Here is a 16,310-nt window from a genome sequence, read left to right as displayed (position 1 = left end):
TCCGTCTTGCCTGTCAGGCCCGTGTGTCTAGTGCGTCTGGCCGTCCGCCGTGCGACTACAAGCCAAGTGGGCCTCCTTCTTAATTGCTTTGATCAGGTGCTCACTGGAGACCAGGTATGGAGGGATAGAGGAGAAATGGATCAGGGATGGATGATCAGAGATGGAGGAGGGGTGGATCAGAGATTGAGGAGGGATGGATCAGGGATAGAGGAGGGATGGATCAGGGATAGAGGGGGGATGGATCAGGGATGGATCAGAGATTGAGGAGGGATGGATCAGGGGTGGATCAGAGATTGAGGAGGGATGTATCAGGATGATCAGAGATTATGGAGGGAGGACTCAGGGATGTATACAGAAGATTAGGAGATGGTTCAGTGATAGAGGAGGGATTGTGGATCAGGGATAAGATGGAGATGGATCAGGGGAAGAGGGATGGATCAGATAGATGGAGATTGTTTATCGATTGTCAGGATTTGATTCGGTTGAGAGGATATGTCAGGGATAGAGGAGATGGATCCCCCCCACCCACCCCCCCACCCCACACCCTCCCCCCCACCCCCCCCCCCCCCACCCCTCCCACCGCGCACAGAGATTGAGGAGGGATTGGATCAGAAGATGAGGAGGGATATGATCAGGGATAGAGGATGGATGATCAAGATTGAGGAGGGATGGATCAGAGATAGGAGGGATTGGATCAGGGATAGAGGAGGGATGGATCAGATGATTGAGGAGGGATGGATCAGGATAGAGGAAGGATGGATCAGGATAGAGAGGGATGGAATCAGAGATTGAGGAGGGATTGAACAGGATAGAGGAGGGATGGATCAGAGAATTGAGAGGGATGGATTCAGAGATTGAGGAGGGTGGATCAGAGATTGAGGAGGGATTGATCAGGGATAGAGGAGGGATGGATCAGAGATTGAGGAGGGATGATAGAGATTGAGGAGGATGGATCAGATGATAGGAGGATTGATCAGGGATAGAGGGAGGATGATTAAGATGAGGAAAGGATGGATCAGGGATAGAGGAAGGATGGATCAGGGATAGAGGAGATGCATAGGGATAGAGGAAGGATGGATCAGGGATAGACGAGGATGGTCAATAGAGGAAGGATGGAATCCAGGGATAGAGGAAGGATGGATCAGGAGTAATGAGGAAGGATGGTTTAGGGGGGAGCGGGGGTAGAAGGAGGCATTGGGCCAGATTACAAAAGAACACTGAGGACAGCTGCTTAAAGAGAGAGACCCTGGTTGCCGCAGAGTGCATAGACAGATCACAGCCAAAACACCCAGGGACTGGCTGCCAACAACACTTCAAGAGCCGATTCAGATTCACCACAGATAGGGCTTTGAGGGGAGAAAACCGGGCTTTGGTTTGAGGGACCAGCCTGGAATCCAAACTAAATTAAACAGTGATATTTGGTTTGGATTCCAGTCTAATATAGGCGAGACATGGGCCAAGTCATCCTCTACACTCTCACTTAAATGGGGGGGCGGATGCTGTCAGTGTGGATGGCTGTCAGTGTGGATATGCTGTCAGGGGGATGGCTGTGTCAGTGTGGATGGCTGTCAGGGTGGATGGCTGTCAGTGTGGATGGCTGTCAGTGGTGGATGGCTGTACGTAGTGGATGGCTTTCAGGTGGATGGCTGTCAGGTGGTGGCTGTCAGGGTGATGGCTGTCAGGTGTGATGGCTGTCAGGGTGGATGGCTGTCAGTGTGGATGGCTGTCAGGTGGATGGCTGTCAGTGTGGATGGCTGTCAGTGTGGATGGCTGTCAGTGTGGGATGATGGCTGTCAGGTGGATGGCTGTCATTGTGGATGGCTGTCATGTGGATGGCTGTCAGGGTGGATGGCTGTCAGTTGTGGATGGCTGTCGGGTGGATGCTGTCAGTTGCGATGGCTGTCCAGGTGGATGGCTGGTGCCAAGTGGATGGCTTCAGTGTGGATGCGTGTCAGTGTGGATGGCTGTCAAGTTGATGGAGCGTTCAGGTGGATGGCTGTCAAGTGTGATGGCTGTCAGTGTGGTATTGGCGTGTCAGGATGGCTGTCAGGGTGGATGGCTGTCAGTGTGGATGGCTGTCAGGGTGGGGCTGTCAGGGTGGATGGCTTGCAGTGTGGAGGCTGTCAGGTGGATGGCTGTCAGGGTGGATGGCTGTCAGGTGTGCTGTCAGGGGATGCTGTCAGGTGATGGCTTTCAGGTGGATGGCTGTCAGGTGGATGGCTGTTCAGGGTGGATGGCTGTCAGGGTGGTGGATGGCTGTCAGGTGTGTCGATGGCTGTCAGGCGTGGATGGCTGTCACCCCATCCCCCCTCGGTGGTGCTGTCTGGGGATGGTCTGCTCAGTGTGAGCATGCTGATCAAGTGGTGGGATTGTCTTGTCCGGGTGAATGGCGTCAGTGGGATGGCGTGTCAGGTGATGGCTGTCAGGGTGGATGGCTGTCAGGGTGGATGGCTGTCAGGGTGGATGGCTGTCAGGGTGGATGGCTGTCAGGGTGGATGGCTGTCAGGGCAGCAGAGGAGATGGCCGTTGGACAAACATGAGCATAACTGTCTGGAAGTTTTACGCCAACCAACTTTTGGATGGCTGATGACCCCTTTTGCCCGAGCGCCGCTAATTCTAATGGGTAGCAGGCGTTACCTAATTGTGGTTGTTATAATTGTGTTAATTAGGGTGATCTGTGCTCGCTGCCTACGCTACTCATTTCAGATTGAACACAGATTGCACAGCGGTGCGGCGAGACCTTCGGGGCAGCCGAGGTTGGCCAATCACATGCCACCGCAATTTATAAGAGGAAGAACAACTACAGCCCAGATAATGAAATAGCCTATGGGTAAGACAAAGGCACTTAAATATTTTGTGTTGCCCATTCCCCCTCTGAATGGCACACATACACAAGCCATGTCTCGATTGTCTCAAGGCTTAAAATCCTTCTTTAATAACCTGTCTCCCCCCCCTTCATCTACACTGATTGAAGTGGATTTAACAAGTGACATCAATAAGGGATCTTTCACCTGGATTCACCTGGTCAGTCTGTGTCATGGAAAGAGCAGGTGTTCTTAATGTTTTGTCCACTCAGTGTAGCTCATGTTCTATAATAGTTATAGCTGAAAACACTATGTATAATGTATAAGTACTATCTATCCAGATGTAATGTATATCAAATTACTTTATTGTTGCTATGTAATTTCTCATTTCAATTACCTTGCCGTCCACCAAGACTATTACCCTCGTAAATATAATCACATTAGACAAATTCAAGAATGCCATCTGTGGAGAATGATATATAGTTTGACTTTCAGTGCCTGGAACTTTCGCTACATTTCTACATACTTCAAAACATGGTTGAACTCAGTAATACAAACTCACTTACACTCAGGTAAGTCACATATACAGGAGAACATATTTCACGCAACAAGGCCTGCTGTAGTCTCTCTGGCGACAGCTGAATGTTGAATATTCTAGTGATGTATGGATCAGTGGAGGAGCTGGGCACTACCGCACTACAGCACTTACCTCGTGACCCTGTCTGAATACTGGATCAAAGTCCTCCCTATTAGCCTGCTTGAACTCACTACCTCTCTCTCTCTCTGTCTCTCTCTGTCTCGGTCTCTCCCCCTCTCTGTCTGTATTAGCTACCAATCAAAGGTCGTTATGAATCTGCTTAGAAAGCCACTCTCCTGGGACTCCTCATTTTGCACGTCTCGTGTGTGTGTGTGTGTGTGTCTGTGGGTGTGTCTGTGTGTGTGTACGTGTGCAAGCGCATAGAGCGCCCTTAACATCAAAGAGGCCCTTGACTAACAGTCTCCCTCTGAACCCCCTGACATGGTCTGGCCAGTGTCTATAATCCCATTGGAGCACCTTCATCCCTGGGACGGACTCCAACACTGCCAGTGGGTTAACAGTAACACACACCCGCCTAATGACATCCTCTTAGCCCGTGGCTGCAGCTTCAACCAGACAGACCCTGAGCAGCGCATCACATGGGTCAAGAAAAGGCACCATAAACCAATCACTGCTCCTAAGGTTATGAAAGAGAGGCGATAGTTATTTTATTCATTAATTCATTTATTCAGTAGTCTGGAGAAGGAGCCTGATTCAAAATCAGAGATATGAGGAAGGCAGAGTAAGGCAGGACCACTTTTTTGCCCTTGATAGGTCAGGGGTCGGCCTTTATATGATTGTAAATGTCATCAGACAATTTTATGAGATTTTACTTTTTTTTTTTTTACATTTTAGTCATTTAGCAGACGCTCTTATCCAGAGCGACTTACAGTAGAGTGCATACATTTTATTACATTTTTACATACTGAGACAAGGATATCCCTACCGGCCAAACCCTCCCTACCGGCCAAACCCTCCCTAACCCGGACGACGCTATGCCAATTGTGCGTCGCCCCACGGACCTCCCGGTCGCGGCCGGCTGCGACAGAGCCTGGGCGCGAACCCAGCCCAGCCTGGGCGCGAACCCAGAGACTCTGGTGGCGCAGCTAGCACTGCGATGCAGTGCCCTAGACCACTGCGCCACCCGGGAGATATAGGTAGAGTTAAAAAGTCTGGATGAGAGATGCTCAGGAGAGTCTTTGGTTGCGCTCCAAATGGGACCCTATGGGCCCTGGTCAAAAGTAGTGCACTATATAGGTGCTAAGGTGCCAATTGTGATGCATACTTAGTGTACACACAGCATGCTGAGTATGTGGAGCTCCAGATCTGCTTGGCTCTGCTAACTCTAATATTGACTCGTGGTGAATGTGTGCCGGGTCTTGTGGGGAATACTAAAGGAATTGAATAACTGCATCATCTTGATAGCACCACCGAGAACCATCTACTTTGCAATTTAATTCAACTTGCCCAGACAGCATATAATTGCAAATACAGGCCAGGTTGAGAAGGTGAATGAAATCAGGAGCTAGTAAACAACAAGCGTTGGGGTTATTTGAGCCAGCGAGTATTTGCTACGGCGGTTTAGATTATTTTTGGCATGGCTGTTTTGTGTGACTAGAACCTGTGAAATGGGATTTTATTACCTTGAATCTTTTTGATATGTGAGGGAGTCGTTAAGTAACGGGCCAAGAGTGTGTAAAGCTGTCATCAAGGCAAAGGGTGGCTACTTTGAAGAATCTAACATCTATTTTGATTTGTTTAACACTTTTTTGGTTACTGCATGATTCCATGTGTGTTATTTCATAGTTTTGATATCTTCACTATTATTCTACAATTTAGAAAATAGTAAAAATAAAGAAAAACCCTGGAATGAGTAGGTGTGTCCAAACCTTTGACTGGTACTATATATGATGACCTAGACAAATACTGTTAAAGAAAGATATTTTAGATCATGAGGCAATAGCGACTAAAGGGTTAGATGGCATGGGCCCAGGATATTGGATGTAACCAGTTAACAGAGAGGAAAAATACAATTGAGTGTGGAAACTGTGTGGCTTTTGCCCCATTGTACCATCTATGTGATAAGTGAGCCTGACATCTCATAATGCATTCCCAACAGCAAAAACCAGTTAGAACAACAGGAGTCCTTCAAGGGGAAACCAATAAACCAAAGGTGTCATCCTCATAGGACATTACAATGAAAACAACAGGTCAGTGATGGTATAAACTGCAAGGTGTGACCGTTGTAGACTGTCTTATGTGGGTAGGTGTTGGATCTCTCAACTGAGCTATAAAGAGTATTCCAGAAATGTGACAAGCCATCATCTTTTTATCCATAATCATTAATGTCCATTAACCCCGGGGTGAACGGGTCCAATGAGTACAGAAGGAAGAAARATACCAACTAAAACTGCCTATACCACATCAATTACCCCGGCACCCATTGTGATGGARCTGTGATGAAAGCTTGGACCAAAACAAATGCCTTGTGTCCGCCATCCATGTAATAATCAACATTCTATCATGAGTCAGCAACATTTCCATTTGCACTTTACTTAGGCTCACTTCAAAAAGCAGCGTCTGCGTTTTTATCAAGAGACCCCCACTCCAATCAACATCAATAGATCCAATGCTTTATTGGCAATATCCGCTGCACCTGGAAACGGTGTTTCAACATCCATCTCTTTTAGCCTCCACAGAGCAGCGGCAACAAAGCCAAGCGGGTTCTTGTATAGGTGCTGTGAGAGATGGAGATGGTGGAGTCAGACAGCCAGGGATCATCTCTAAGGTGTTTCCTCCTTCTTCACACAGTTCAATTAAAATGGCTGGCTTAGTTACAGCAGCCATAGGAGACTTGGATCAATATCCACTGACACCATTCATGGATGCCAAGGGAAGCCAGGCTTCCCCCCCAAAAAAAGTACAAAGAATAAAATATACAAGAATTATTATTTATCGTCTCTGTGTTTCATAAATGTCCTTTAATTCGCAAGATGCTGAATGTATCTCACCGGAGAAAGTATCCAAGCGAACGAAACAGCTCCCCTCTGTCTCAGAATGTGTGGGATATCTACACGACTTTACCAAAAGTATGCTCGTCAAACATCTCATTCCAAAATCATGCACATTAATATGGAGTTGGTCTATAACAGCCTCCACTCTTCTTGGAAGTCATTCCACTAGATGGTGATTCATCACTCCAGAGTACGTGTTTCCACTGCTCCGGAGTCCAATGGCGGCGAGCTTTACACCACTCCAGCTGATGCTTGGCATTGCTCATGGTGATCTTAGACTTATGTGTGGCTGCTCGGTCATGGAAACCCAGTTCTTGTGCTGCCGTTGCTTCCAGAGACAGTTTGGAACTCTGTAGTGAGTGTTAGAGCCGAGGACAGACAATTTTTACGCGCTACGCGCCTCAGCACTAGGGGCGCACTTTCTCTTAGACATTTCCACTTCACAATAACAGCACTTACAGTTGACTGGGGCAGCTCTAGCAGGGTAGAAATGTGACGAACTGACTTGTTGGAAAGATGGCATCCTATGACGGTGCCACGTTGAAATTCACTAAGCTTTTCAATAACGCCATTCTACTGCCAATGTTTGTCTATGGAGGCTGCATTGGCTCTGTTTTTATACATGCTCATTTTAAACACCTGTCAGCAATGGGTGTGGCTGAAATAGCCGAATCCACTAATTTGAAGGGGTGTCCACATACTTTTGTATATATAATGTATCTGATGCTGTCTGGTCAGAAAGACTATGACATTGTTGCCGCCTGTAGCATATTATTATTTTTAATTTTTTACATTTTACATTTATTTAACTAGGCAAGTCATTTAAGAACAAATTCTTATTTTCAATGACGGCCTAGGAACAGTGGGTTAACTGTCTTGTTCAGGGGCAGAACGAATGCAAGGGAAGCTAGCAAGCATTTGACCTCCCTTGATAATTTTTTTTATAAAATAGCCAATCAGCATTGAGTGAGCTCAGCTGTGAATGGTCCTGTCACAACAAAAAAAGGGTCAAGGGAAGCCAGTTTGGATTTGGCTTCAGACCAATCACATCACTAGACAAACGTCATTATTCACAGAAAGAAACTTGAATTGTTGCATCTCATTGTGTTGTCCTCCGGTGGCTTACTAGCTAGCAAAAATCGTCCCTTTCCTAAATTAGCCATGGATGGAGATAGGGATTTGAACTTGTGGTTTTACTTAATTCTCTGCAATGGCCAATTATTATAACGGTGATTCTGATCCAACCATAAATTCATACATGGTGCCATTGGCCTGAGAGGATGGAAGTTCAACATGTAGCTACATGTACAGTAGTATGCTAATGTTAACTAGCTGGACTGGCGTATAGTATCTCATGAAAGGAAGTTAAACTAGCAAGCAAGTATTTTAGCCAGGTAGCCTAGGACAACCAAACCTAAAACCGTGTACAGAGTCATAGACAGAGTCATAGACCGTTTAGGCAACATGAAAGAGGAGGATGGCATTGGTGTTTCTCTACAAGTAGGGTGAGTCAACATGTTTTTTTTCTACTTGCATGCACGCACACGTGCAAATCAGTACCATGGACAGCCACATCCTACTTAGCTTACGTTTATTGGACTAAATACTTTGGGGTATCTTTGAGTTGTCACTGTATTAGACTAAGCATACAGTAGGTGATTAGATGATGATGAAACGTTGAAGTTGAAATGGTGTTGGAATAGTGGAGGCAGCTCCTGTTTTCTTTGTGACTTGCAGTGACTCTCGGTGGCTCTAAATCAATAGTTGTTTAGTAGTCTGAAAAATTACCTTGCTTGACCATGCTGAAGGTCATGTAAATCTATCATTTTTCTTTAAAACAACAATACAATACACAGATAATACAAATTGCTGCTCCCATAAGACAGTGTTCTGGACAGTGGGTGTTCTGGACAGTGGGTGTTTTGGTCAGTGGGTGTTTTGGTCAGTGGGTGTTCATGCTCGATTTTAAACACCTGTCAGCAACGGGTGTGGCTGAAATTGCCAAATCCACACATTTTGAAGGGGTGTCCACATACATCTGATGCTGTCTGGTCAGAAAGAGTATGACATTGTTGCGCTCGCACCCGTCTTTTATACAGGTAACAAACGGAGATTAGGAGCACTCCCTTTAAGAGTGTGCTCCTAATCTCAGCTCGTTACCTGTATGAAAGACACATGGGAGCCAAAAATCTTTCTGATTGAGAGGGGGTCAAATACTTATTTCCCTCATTAAAATGCAAATCAATTTATAACATTTTTGACATGCGTTTTTCTGGATTTTTTTGTTGTTATTCTGTCTCTCACTGTTCAAATAAATCTACCATTAAAATTATAGACTGATCATTTCTTTGTCAGTGGGCAAACGTACAAAATCAGCAGGGGATCAAATACTTTTTTCCCTCACTGTATGTTCTATTGATTTCCTCATGGCAGAGTCTGCACTGGTCTGACTGTTGAATACCACATATACTGAGAGTTATTTTTGTATCGAGAACTTTATATAATAGCTTAAATTGAAAAGAACGACTTGATGCGTCAAATGTTGTTTTGTATATCAATTCATAAACCCAAAGCCATGGTATTGGGACATCGAAAATCTGCTCCCAACTATCTTGAATTTTGTCAAACTCTTGACCGTAAGTGAAACTGATACATTTTATGATTCATATTAGTCATTTTAAGCCATTTATGATTATTAATTGGCGACAGACAAACAAATTCATAAATTTCTCTTTTAAATAATATCCTCTTCCATTTTTGTGGCAGAGCTGCGATGAGTTGGTTATAATTTTGTATTGAGCATACATCTCCATACACCTGGATTCATTGGTTATATGACATAATTCTACCGTCATTGTTTACAATGTCATTCATAAACAGGATACCTTTCTTAAACATTCTCTCCAAGAAAATGGGTAAATCCTTTATCAATATTTTTTGCTCACATAACTTGAAAAAACATTATCTTGGAGCCACTAATAGATATGCAAACAGTGATACCACTAGAGAATGAATCAGTGTACATTTCTGACAGGTGTTTCCCTMTCCATGGTTTCAAGATCCTATCTGTTTTGTATCAAAATTGATAGTTGCAAGATCATTCAACTTTTCAAGAATGTGTACACGAAGCACATCAACAGCACCATCCACCCATGTAATCGGGAGACCACATAGCAATTTAAAGTTTGTGACTTTTAGAGACCAAATCCGTAATATAGTACACTTATCATAATTGGGTTTTAATCCAGATAAACTGGAGACATTATCCAGGTCCTCAATAAGACTGTTCAGGGTTAAAGATTGTGGACTCAAGAAAAAAAACTTGAATCATCAGCATACATTGATACCTTTGTTTCTAATCCATACATTTTTAACCTCTTACTTTTATCATTGGATATGATTTTTATAATTAACAATTCAATGGCCATTGATGCACATGGTGCACATGGTGAAAGAGGGCAACCCTGTTTTACACCTCTTAACATTTCAACATTCTCAGAGAAATAACCATTATTTATCATTTTACATAAAGGAGTGTTATACATGGCTTTTATCAATTTTACAAGAGATTCTCCAAAATTGAAATAATCCAGGCACTTATAAATAAAGTCTAGCCGTACTTTATCGAAGGCTTTCTAAAAATCTTCTATAAAGATTATGCCTGGTTTCCTTGCATTCTCATAGTTTTCAATTATTTCTAATAATTGTGTTATCTCCAGTATATCTTCTTTCTAAGAATCCTGTCTGATCATGATTAATAATATCCGGTAAGACTTTTTTAATTCTATGAGCAATACATTTTGCCAATATTTTTGCATCGCAACATTGATGGGTGAGGGACCTCAAATTTTTTTGAGACTGGGTCTTTATACCGGGGGCGCTCCTGAGTAATCAACCCTTCTTTTTGTGTGTCAGACAGTTTAACATTTATATATGAATAATTGAGACACTCTTCATCAGTGAAGTTCAAGAAACTTGAAAATAAAAACATTTTTACATTATTTTGCTTTTTCAATCAAAATGTCCTTTGGTGAGACAATGTTTTCTCCATCTTTTAACTATTAACTGAGGATTCTTTTTGGTGGCATTTATATGTTGAAGGTGTGTTTTTCGCAGTTTGTCATCCAATTTGCTTGTTTTTTATAAATTAAACCAGATCTTTCCTGAAAAAATTCCTCAAACTCCTTTTGTTTTGCATCTAAACTATTCAGAACTTCTGTAGAACATTTATCAACACCATTGATGTGTAATCTTACATGTTCTATTTCTGCTGTAAGTCTTTTCTCTGTAGACCCAATCTGTTTTTGTTTTTGGGATGAAAATTGAATTGAATGATCTCTAAAGACGCACTTAAAGGCATCCTGTACAATAAGTGGATCCGCTGAACCTGTATTATGTAAGAAAAAAATCTGTTACAAACTCCTTAGTTTTCATAAAAAATGTACTGTCGGTCAACAAACTGATCTAATTTCCAATACTCCCGTCCTCATGGAAAGACTGTCATAGTTAAATGGAGGGCTATAAGCTGATGGTCTGATCGCATTCAGTCCTCAGTACATACTTTTTCACCATAGAAAATGATACCAGAAAGTAATCAATCTGACTAGCTTGATTTAGCCTCTTCCAAGTATATCTTACAAGGTCTGGGTTTTTAACCCTTGTGTTGTCTTAAGGGTAAAAAATGACCTGCCTATGTTTAACAGCAGAGAGAACTCCCTAAATGATATTTTTTCAACTTGAAATTGTATGACTTTTCCTAGAGTGACCCCAACATTAGAAAAAGTGAAACATCGCCTTTGTTCATATTTCCATGGAAGCTGTACACCACCAGGGTACAAAGATTGTCTTAGGGTCATTTCTGACCCGGCAGTTATAAAATCATTTACACACAACAAAAACCACAAAGACACACACACACACAATGAGAAATTGAGATTGAGTGTGCTACTGATTTAACTCAGCCAGCAGCTCCTGAAGAGGAAGATTACCATGGTTGCCACAGTTAGAAAGAACAAGCCTGAGCTTCCCCCTGCACTCCTCGCAACAAGGGGGAGAGAGGCCTTCTCATCAAAGTTTGCCTTCACCCCCACCACCACTCTAGTTTCTTACCTCCCAAAGAGGAAGAAGAATGTGGTCCTCCTGAGCAGACTGCACAAAATGGCTGAGATCAGTGATCGTGAGGACAGGAAGCCAGCCATCATCCTGGACTACAACCACAACAAAGGAGGTGTGGACAACCTGGACAAGGTGATTTGAACTTACAGCTGCAGGAGGATGACTGCCCGCTGGCCCCTGGTCATCTTCCATAACATTATTGATGTGCCCTCATACAATGCCTTTGTGATATGGAACAAGATCAACCCTACCTGGATGCCTGGTAAGCAGAACAAGAGGAGGGTGTTCCTGGAGCAGCTGGGAAAGGCCCTTGTAACCCCACACATTCAAAGAAGGGAGCACCTCCCCCGCACAGCAGCCTCTGCAGCGCTTGTGAAAGCTGTTCAGGGGGCTGAATCTTGTCCTGATCCACCTGAGGCTGCAGCTGGGGCAGGCAAGAGTAGGAGATGCCAATTCTGCCCCCCAAAGAAGGACTGTAAAACAAATACTATGTGCTGCACATGTGAGAAATACATCTGCAAAGCCCATGCACACACACACTTGCATACTGTCCTACATGTGCTAATTAGAGTTGATTGATTTATGTTCTTCACATTCTTTGTTTTGTGTCTATTATCTTATTTTATTTGTATTTAATGTTGTTGTTTATACACCTTGTGGGTGGGGACAATGGTTTAAAAAATGGGAGAAGATTAGTATTTTGTAGTTGAATTCCTCATTGTACAGTATATACGAATATATCACTATCACTAAAGTTCAAGACTMTTATTGTTTCCCTTCAATAAAATGCATTCAAAATTACTTTCTGCACATTTCTGCTACTTTCTTAGGCTATACAAGTGCTATCTCTTGCTAAAAAAATTATGTTTACACCTATGCAGTACCTTTAGCAATTATAATAATAATTAGTAAAGAAAACAATTATGACAGGTGTGTTGTAATAAAAACTAGTGGTGTCCACTGATTAAATGCAGTCTTTCTGCATTGTGAAGAGGGAAAACTCAGATATTCACAAAGTTCGTGATGAATGATAGGTTGTTTCTTCATGCAAAATAGATTTGGGTTTAAAATTCAATTAAGCTGCTTTATTTTAGGGGTTTAGTGGTGGGTCATTTTTTACCCTTAGGACAAGGAGATTATACAGACTGTTAAGACTACACAAGGGTTAAGCCTCCATATATTGACCAGTTCCAACGTGTCCATAAAATTCCTAATATTAGGAATAGTTGGTAGTATGACAGCCTTTACGGTGTGTTGATGTACTTAAAACTGTGTTGTAGTCCCCTATCATTATAATAGTTATTTCAATTTTGGTGACTAATTAGATTATTGTAAATATTTTCAAAGAAGTTTGAATCATCATTATTTGGTCCATATAGATTTATGAGCCATAACTGTTTGTCATCAAGTAATATATTCAAGGCAATCCATCTTCGTCGAGGATCTATTTTAATTTATTGTACCTCAAGATCCAAATAATTGTTTAGTAGGATCATAACACCATTTGAATTTCTTAACCCATGCTGAAATACATTTTACCATCCCTTTTTCCCAGACCACTTCATCAGAAGATATTGAATGAGTTTCCTGAAGACAATAAATATGGTAATCCTTCTCCTTTAGCCATGTAAAAACCGATCTTCTTTTCTTATTATAAGCCAACCCATTGGAATTACATCTGGCTATACTTAATTCACAGATCACCATGATGGGTTACATTTTAAGATACTGATCCTTGTCCTTCCCATCATTTTTATACACTTATCCATAATTTGTATACACCTATCCATACTAACTGTAAGTCGTACCTTCAGTTGTCCTCCAATACCTCTACCAGAAAAACAAAATACAATTACCCCCAAAAAGTCTAATCCCTATCCTAACCTGTCTCCCTAGTGGAGCTTGGACCCCTAGTGTTGCTCCCAGCACGAGTCCATGTTGCACTTGGCAATTACTACACAAAAACTAAGAAAATAAATACATTATAACACTCTCATAATACAATTGTTTGTTACATGCAATATGTTTTCTGGACTTCACCTGACAGATGTTGCTCTCCGGTTTTGTAATGAAACAAATGTGTGGTTGAATTTATTCTGCCACTGTGTCTTCTTATTGTCTCGGTCTTAGGCCTATTTATCAATATATCACGGTGTCAAGGCATATGAACTAACAGGTTATAGAGCAAACAACGCAATTATCACAACACATACTGTAGGTTGTAATATTGCTTTTTTTCTGGATTGGCTTCCCTGGTGACTTTACTCCTTATTGTAATAATCAATATGAAGAGTTTTCTATTCAACTTTGATAGTATACTAGGCTATATCTTATTTTAAAAGTCGAGAACTGAGAGAGTATATCAGAATACTATACAAATGTTAAATATAGAGCGAGGATATTAATCATTTAACTAAATTATACATGGAGCAAAATGAAACTATCGCTGGATTCAATAGTGCGACAGAACTGAAATCTCAGATTATTTATTTAATGAAGGGAATAACACAGTAGACTATCTTCTCATGACATTACACAAAGTATGTGGGAAGCATGCATGTGTAGTCTGTTTGGATTGTTCAGACCTGCTCTTTTCTGTCCATGTCATCTCATGGGATGAGAGGAGGAAGCAGGGATGTGTCCTAATATTATGGTCGCCTTCCAAGTGACTCTGTGGTAACGCACATCCCCAGAGGAATTRTAACTGCGGTCGCTTGATCGCGCACACGTGCCTGCGGATGACGCCTTTTCACCTCTTATTCAACACTTTACAAAACCCCATAAAGCTCACCCAGTATACTACTCCACCACATTGACTTCATAAATGCATAAGATACATCCCAATGCAAGTGTAAAAACGATTTAAAGCAACTTACAATAAAACGTATTATGGGTAGTATAACGTTGTGCAAACCGTGCCCATGCGCACATAGGGTTGGTTCCTAATTACTCACCGAATGTGTAACAAATAATATGACAATTCCTTTTAAACCATGTGATATGCTAATTTGACAATCATAACCATTCCTTTAGGACTATAAAATACAAGCAGCGCTGCAAAAGTGCCCAAGCGATCAAGGTAGCCTAAACATAGCGAATGTCCTTTAAATAGAGCAATGGTCAGGCAATAAACACATCGTGTTCGTTTCGAGAAAAACGTAAACATCGACAATCAAACCTCATATTGAACCAACGCCCATCACATGGTCGCATTCACTGGCATGTCAACAAACGGAGGAATGGTAAATGTACTTGCCTGGAATGTGTAATATCTTGTCCCGTTCGGCGGGTGCACCTTCGGGGAGTTGGTCCCGGTGCTCATATCTGAGAAAATCATATTTCCTTCGAAGCAATCCAAAAGTGGTCAGAGATTTTAAAAACCGATGTAGCCTATTCAGAATATCAAAACATGTGCTTGCACACATCTGGGTGCTGCAAAGGATAACTTTAAACCTGTCCCGACCGAGGTCTCGTGGTGGCAGCACTCTCGGCACCGCACACCCACACCGAGAGGGTCCAGGCAAGGCGACGCGCAACGGTTGCAATCTTCACAACCGATCAAGAGGCGCAGTGGACGCTGCTCTCCACAAAGCAGGATGTGTTATCGATTGGCCGGCTGAGAAAAAGTCGGTGTAATATAACGGGGTCCATGATTGCCTTGCGCTCGTCGCACAGCACAATTCTGACAGTGCCTCGGACCAGTCCATCTGTTTGCCACGATAATCACCTCCTTCCTATCCGCCACTGCCTCCACGAGTAATTATTCTGAGCATCAGCAGGAGGCTAACCAATACTATATTGCCTCCAAAGAACACGCAGAGTGCGTTTACAGGGGAGGGAACCTCTCTCTCTCTCTCTCCCTCTCTATGTTACTGAGAGGGATGATTGCATTCCTAAGGTATTTGTTTTCTCTCCAGAAAAGAGAGGAGCATCAGTGTCCATGATGTGTGGGCTATTGATGTGTTAGATAGTGTGTGTACTCAGTCATTTCAGTTATTACCAGCTCTCGATTTGTACTAAATGTGTACAGTGTTTAGGCTACAGTTTATTACAGCTGTATTACATGTACTGTACAGTAGGATACAGCTTCCATATCCCATACCAAAGAAAAAAGACGAGAAATATACAAAATTGTCCAAATAATATATGTCCATACAAATATATGTATTCCAAATACATTTACAAATGCGATAACATCTGCAAATCTGTGTACGGGACCAATAAACTTTGATTRGATTATACTGTAGGCAACGCCCTCATTCATTGTAAGGCGTGAGTGTGCAGATCTTGGCAGGCAGGAGCTGTGTGCAGTAATGACTTCACTGGGGACCAGCTAGCAGCACCTCCAGCACAGAGCACATAGCACAGCACCTCCAGCACAGAGCACATAGCACAGCACCTCCAGCACAGAGCACATAGCACAGCACCTTTCAGCTCTGGCCTGAGTCAGGCAGATCTCCCTAAGAGAGATCCTTACAGAAGGAGAAATAGAAGGAGGGAAAAAGAGAGAGTGAGAGGGTGAGAATGGAGGGGGAGAGAGAGAGAGAAGAGAGAGAGTGGGAGAGTAAGATGTTCAAGGGACGTTATGTGGGACTAAAGGTCCAACTGAGTAGTCACACATAGAAAGGTCTTTCCTCCACATCTTCTTTTCATTAGAGGATCTGTAATCAAAGGTTATAAAACCGCAGTATGTAGTATTACACTTGGTCTGCCTTGAACCAATTCCAAACCCTCAATCAGACCACTTGCTCAAAATCCATTTCCAGAAACCTTCAATATCTTCCATCCTCCATATTGATT

General features: G+C 42.7%; 1 pseudogene; it reads right to left on the bottom strand.

Moving 5' to 3' along the window:
* Positions 1-15,281, bottom strand: part of LOC112072233 (liprin-alpha-2-like) — a 130,356-nt pseudogene extending 115,075 nt beyond the window's left edge.
* Between the last annotated feature and the right edge of the window lie 1,029 nt (positions 15,282-16,310).

The sequence above is a fragment of the Salvelinus sp. IW2-2015 genome, unplaced genomic scaffold, assembly GCF_002910315.2.
Source record: "Salvelinus sp. IW2-2015 unplaced genomic scaffold, ASM291031v2 Un_scaffold1861, whole genome shotgun sequence".
Lineage (NCBI taxonomy): Eukaryota > Metazoa > Chordata > Actinopteri > Salmoniformes > Salmonidae > Salvelinus > Salvelinus sp. IW2-2015.
Note: the sequence above shows the minus strand (reverse complement) of the source record. Positions and strands in the feature narration are given on the sequence as shown.